At 38.8% G+C, this 6444-nt stretch overlaps 1 long non-coding RNA gene across 1 annotated transcript; it reads left to right on the forward strand.

Moving 5' to 3' along the window:
• The first annotated feature begins 1629 nt into the window (after positions 1 to 1629).
• Positions 1630 to 4802, forward strand: LOC139764053 (uncharacterized). The gene is made up of 2 exons (XR_011716301.1): positions 1630 to 1808; positions 4090 to 4802. It is a non-coding gene; the product is annotated as an uncharacterized lncRNA (long non-coding RNA).
• The last annotated feature ends 1642 nt before the right edge of the window (positions 4803 to 6444 follow it).

The raw sequence follows: 6444 nt of genomic DNA on the forward strand, positions 1-6444 counted from the left end.
GTTCTCAGTGAATGTAGGTTTGCGGCAGGGGTGTGTGATGTCTCCATGGTTGTTTAATTTGTTTATGGATGGGGTTGTTAGGGAGGTGAATGCAAGAGTTTTGGAAAGAGGGGCAAGTATGAAGTCTGTTGGGGATGAGAGAGCTTGGGAAGTGAGTCAGTTGTTGTTCGCTGATGATACAGCGCTGGTGGCTGATTGATGTGAGAAACTGCAGAAGCTGGTGACTGAGTTTGGTAAAGTGTGTGAAAGAAGAAAGTTAAGAGTAAATGTGAATAAGAGCAAGGTTATTAGGTACAGTAGGGTTGAGGGTCAATTCAATTGGGAGGTGAGTTTGAATGGAGAAAAACTGGAGGAAGTGAAGTGTTTTAGATATCTGGGAGTGGATCTGGCAGCGGATGGAACCATGGAAGCGGAAGTGGATCATAGGGTGGGGGAGGGGGCGAAAATTCTGGGAGCCTTGAAGAATGTGTTGAAGTCGAGAACATTATCTCGGAAAGCAAAAATGGGTATGTTTGAAGGAATAGTGGTTCCAACAATGTTGTATGGTTGCGAGGCGTGGGCTATGGATAGAGTTTTGAGCAGGAGGATGGATGTGCTGGAAATGAGATGTTTGAGGACAATGTGTGGTGTGAGGTGGTTTGATCGAGTAAGTAACGTAAGGGTAAGAGAGATGTGTGGAAATAAAAAGAGCGTGGTTGAGAGAGCAGAAGAGGGTGTTTTGAAATGGTTTGGTCACATGGAGAGAATGAGTGAGGAAAGATTGACCAAGAGGATATATGTGTCGGAGGTGGAGGGAACGAGGAGAAGAGGGAGACCAAATTGGAGGTGGAAGGATGGAGTGAAAAAGATTTTGTGTGATCGGGGCCTGAACATGCAGGAGGGTGAAAGGAGGGCAAGGAATAGAGTGAATTGGAGCGATGTGGTATACCGGGGTTGACGTGCTGTCAGTGGATTGAATCAGGGCATGTGAAGCGTCTGGGGTAAACCATGGAAAGCTGTGTAGGTATGTATATTTGCGTGTGTGGACGTATGTATATACATGTGTATGGGGGGGGTTGGGCCATTTCTTTCGTCTGTTTCCTTGCGCTACCTCGCAAACGCGGGAGACAGCGACAAAGTATAAAAAAAAAAAAAAAAAAAATATATATATATATATATACATATATATTATCCCTGGGGATAGGGGAGAAAGAATACTTCCCACGTATTCCCTGTGTGTCGTTGAAAGGCGACTAAAAGGGAAGGGAGCGGGGGCTGGAAATCCTCCCCTCTCGTTTTTTTTTTCCAAAAGAAGGAACAGAGAAGGGGGCCAGGTGAGGATATTCCCTCAAAGGCCCAATCCTCTGTTCTTAACGCTACCTTGCTATCGGGAAATGGCGAATAGTATAAAAAAAAATATATATATATATGTATATATACATACACAGACATATACATATATACACATGTACATAAGTCATACTTGCTGCTTTTATTCATTCCCATTGCCACCTCTCCACAAATGAAATGTCAGCCCCTCCCCCTGCATGTGTGCAAGATAGCACTAGAAAAAGACAACAAAGGCCACATCTGTTCATGCTCCGTCTCTAGCTGCTATGTATAATGAAACCACAGCGTAGGTTACGTAATTTGTATTTTAAATGTATAAAAGTTCAGTCTTTTACAAGATTTTCATAAACAGGAGAAACCAGGTGGACTAGGAGGACGTGTATTGTCAAGGACACGTGTACCAAAGCCTGATGCAGATAAGAAAGGGGCTGGACGATATATTAGCCATGATTTCTACACTTTGGATGATTTCTACATAGGTGAGGCATTTTATTCCTTTAAACTATATTTCTGAGAGAATCATTATCATAAAAATCATTGTACTTTAGGAAGTAAGTTAAAGAATGTAACTGAAAGGATGATTGAAAGTTTATGACTCCAAAGACAGTACTACTTGTCTAAACTGAAACTCTTGTAACCAAAACCTCATGAATGAAATTGGTTTGGAAACAAAAGTCATTTTAAGTTTTTTAGCATCCTGTTTCCTTCTATAGCTTTGTCACTGGGCTTTATTCTCTTTAGTGCCACAGTAGTGAATTTGCTTTTATTTTTCAAACCTTTTTGAATTTTAGTCTGGATTTCTATAATTGTACTAAGTGAGTGTGTTCAAGGAGTTTGTTATTAGAGACTACTATTTACATGCCATCTGATGCTTAGATAATATTCAGACTCACGTTCCCAACAGAAGGGGAAAAGTCTTCTGTCCAAGTTATGAATGAAATTGATGAAATGACACTAACCTTGGAGACCCCACTTAGTGAAGGAAATTTTAGCGATGTTGATGCTGTTGAGTATGCTGGCTAATGGAAATTGGATTGTAGTTTCTCTGTGATTTGTGGTATGCTTGACTGTTACAGCTTATATTGTAAGCCATTTATCCACACTTTGTTGAAGGTTTTGCTTATCTCTTTGTACGACTATACAGTTTATTCTTTGTCCCATATGACTGCAGTTTGCTTTGCAACAATTATATTTGCATAGGTGGTGCCTCATCTCCTCCAGAGGCCATACTGATTCTGGTTTAGAGGCAAATATTTAAGGTGCTATCTTCATCTGAGGTTACTTATTCACTCAAAAATTTTCCTTGGTACTACACATTGGTTTTTAGGAGAGTCAGTATATGACCTTGTTTTTTTGTGTTATTTGGTATTTTTGTTAGATTTCAAGGGAAAGTATCCTGTGTTAAGCACAGCTTTGTAGATGTTAGGAAGGTTGCAAAGTCTTTTATATCAAACAATTCTGGTTTGTTTGGCTTTCTTGTAGTGCTGTGTTCTTGTCTTTTTCATTGGCTGCTAATAGGTCATAAATGGTAATTTTTATTGAGAAACAGCTGTTTGGGGATTGCCATGCTGACACTATGGTCTGATATGGGTTGGCTCTTTTTAAGTTCTGTCATTCAATCAATAATTTCCTTATCTCAGGCATAGTTATAATTCCTAATTTCTTCAAGTGTAATTTTGATTGCAGCCCTCCATGTGTTCTTGAATTCATATGCTACACCTTAATCCTCAACAGTTTTGTTATGTTACTCTTTCAGACATATGGTAGTGCCTTGGAGGTTTCCTTGTAGTCTAATTCTCTGCCACAATGCTATTGGTTCACTGTATATTTTTTTCAGAGCATTGGTTTTTTTTCAGAGTTTGTTGTGCTTCACTTTTGCCTTTTCCATTAGTTCTTCTGGGGGTCTTTACATTCCTGGTATGTCTTCTTATGGGCATGCTCTCAGATGCTTATAGGAATCTGTCCACATGTAAGAAATGTAGGTTTTGATGATGTTAAACAAAATTCTCTCTCTGTCTTTTTTTTACCACATCTTGATTCCAGACAGTAACATACTTGAGGTACATACACAAGCAGTCAGTGCTTGAATGTGGGTAAGGGGTTACTTTGTGCTGCCTCATCTCTGACCTGAGATAATAAGCCTGGATGGTCTGGTCTGTGTTTATGTGATTATTTCTCAGCTGTATAAATTTCATGTTTGTTGAAGAGGCTGTATTCTAATGGACACACCTCATTTTGATGGATGAAATGGTGTTTTAACCCCTCTGCAGGCAAATGTCTTCTCAGATGATCATAGGGCTCTACTGACAGTGAAAAGGCTTTCCATCCTTCAAATTTTACCGTTTTTGCCTTTGAATTGGTTGAGCTACCGGCCTCCACTATATAGCCCTTTACCTCTTGATTAATTACTTTTGTGTAACTCTTCATCTTGGACTTGGGAAAAAATATTGAATATGAGACTAAAAATATTGATTATGAGACTCTTCCAATCCCTTAGATGAGTGAAAGGCTTTCCCCTTCAGCTACTGTTGATCATCTGTTGAATTCTGCATGAACACTATTAGGTGGACATTAGAATTAATAGCATTTAAGTGTAAAATGAAGCTTCATGAAATGGATTTGTCACTTATTACAATCCAACTGGATTTCAATGAATGCCATTGTCATATAGTTCTTGGACCATTTGTATGAAATATTGCAGTAGTTTGAAAGTTAAGTTATATAACTATAATGTAAACGTTAATAATTTCTGCTTCTTAGGAGCAACTCTAAATATTTGGGGTCGACATTACATCATCACTGGAGCTGATCGTTATGTCTTGAACTATATCCGAAAGCATGAGGATAAAGTTTCACCTCAGCTATTCTCAACTGTATTTGCCTTCTTTGGAGAAGATAATGAAAGAGAAGAGAAAACTGATCAGAAGAACTGACTTCATGGAAAACGTATGTACATTAGTATTTTACACTGTGTGAAAATTTCACGGAAGATAATTGTACCGTAATATTTTAGATTGCTTGAAGATTGTGTCCTCCTTTATAGATTAAAGTGAATGAAGATTATGTACACCTTTGCATATGAAATTGCATGAAATATATATGCATTCAGTAGAAAGTCTGATTCCATGAAAATGATCATCCTTTGCCCTTTCCTGCCTGTAGGTTGGTGGACCACAATTCTTTAAAATTGATTCCTACAAAAGATGTGTGCCTATCTGTTCTTCATCATGCCCATGTAAAGAGAAGTAGTGTTAGATAGTATCTAAAGTGAATGAATGATATGTATGTACCCAAGTGTCTTGAACTGTTGATGAATCATAGTCATGAAACTGCTTAAAAAATTGTATCCCTGCAGTGTAAATTATATGAAATTTTTTGTGGTCCAGCACATTTTTAATCTGCTGCCATTAGTTATTAGCAATGCTAAGGCACCAAAATCTGTTTAGCTAATTAATAGACTTGATAATTTCTTACATTCAGCTGTATTTTAGCCCTTCAGGATGTCATCCATGAGAACAAGAGGTGCAGAAGATGGTGCTAGTACTATTAATTGTAAACATAAATCATTATCTGTGTCTGAAAAGGTGGAGTTACTGAACAAATCAGATGAAGAAGCTTCTGGAAAAACTTTGTGTGAGTACTATGAGATCAGATCATCAACTGTGTATGACTTACGAGTCAATTTCTGTTTTCTGGCATTTTGTGGTCTCACAGTGACCAGGTCCCAATGTTGCCAGATAAAGAGGTGCAACCTGTACAGGTAGGAAGAAAAGAGAGTGAATTGTTTCAAGTAAAGGTTGTTCTAAGGCAGGGGTTTTGATGTCATTAAGTTTGTTAAACTTGTTTATGGATGAATGATGAGGGACATGAATGTCAGTCTTGAAGAGAGGGGTGAGGATGCAGTCTGTTGGCAATGAAAGGTCCTGAGAAAGGAGTCAGTAATTGCATGATGATGTTACAGCATTGATGGCAGTTTCAAGTGAGAAAATGCAGAAGTTGGTGAGTGAGTTTGGAAGATTGTGTGAAGGCAAAAATTTGAGAGTGAAAATGAATAAAAGCAAGTTTATTAGGTCTAGTAGGGTTGAGAGACAGGTTAGTTTGGTTGGGAGTTTGAATGGAGAAAAATTGGAGAAGTGAAGTGTTTTTAGATTCCTGGGAGTGAACATAGCAGGGAATGAAATGTAATCAGAAGTAAGTCAGAGGAGGGGGCAAGGGTACTGGATGTGCTGAAGAATGTACAGAAAGAGAGAACGTTATCTGGGAGTGCAAAAATGGGTATGTTGGAAGGAATAGTAGTCCTAACAATATTATGTAGTTGTGAGGCATGGGCTATAGATAAGACCTTGTGGAGGAGGGTGGATATGCTGGAAATGAAATGTTTCATGATGGTTTGTGATGAGGTGGTTTGATTGAGTAAGCAGTGAAAGGGTAAGAGAGATGTGTGGTAATATAAAGAGTGTGGTTGAAAGAGCTGAATAGAGTGTGCTGAAATGGTTTGGACATATGGAGAGAATAAATGAGGAAAGGCTGATGAGGATATATATGTCATAAGTAGAGGGAAGAAGGGGAACAGTTAGACCAAACTAGAGATGGAAAGAGGGAGTAAAAAAATTTTGAACATTCAGATCCTGAACATATAAGAGGATGAAGGTTGTGCATGGGATACACTGAATTGGAATGATGTGATATACTGGTGTCAGTGTGCTGTAAATTATCTCACTTCCGCTTCCATGGTTCCATCCGCTGCTTAGTCCACTCCCAAATATCTAAAACACTTCACTTTCTCCAATTTTTCTCCGTTTAAACTTACATCCCAATTAACTTGTCCATCAACTCTAATGGACCTAATAACCTTGCTCACATTTACTCTCAACTTTCTCCTTTCACACACTTTTCTAAACTCAGTCACCGACCTATGCAGTTTCTCACACGAATCAGCCACTAGCGCTGTATCATCAGTGAACAACAATTGACTCACTTCCTAGGCCCTTTCCTCCACAAAGGACAGCATACTTTACCCTCTCTCCAAAAGTCTTGCATTTACCTTCCTAACCACACCATCCATAAACAAATTAAACAACCAAGGGGACATCACACGTCCCTGCCGCAGACCAA

This window comes from Panulirus ornatus, chromosome 48 (genome assembly GCF_036320965.1).
Source record: "Panulirus ornatus isolate Po-2019 chromosome 48, ASM3632096v1, whole genome shotgun sequence".
Classification (NCBI taxonomy): domain Eukaryota; kingdom Metazoa; phylum Arthropoda; class Malacostraca; order Decapoda; family Palinuridae; genus Panulirus; species Panulirus ornatus.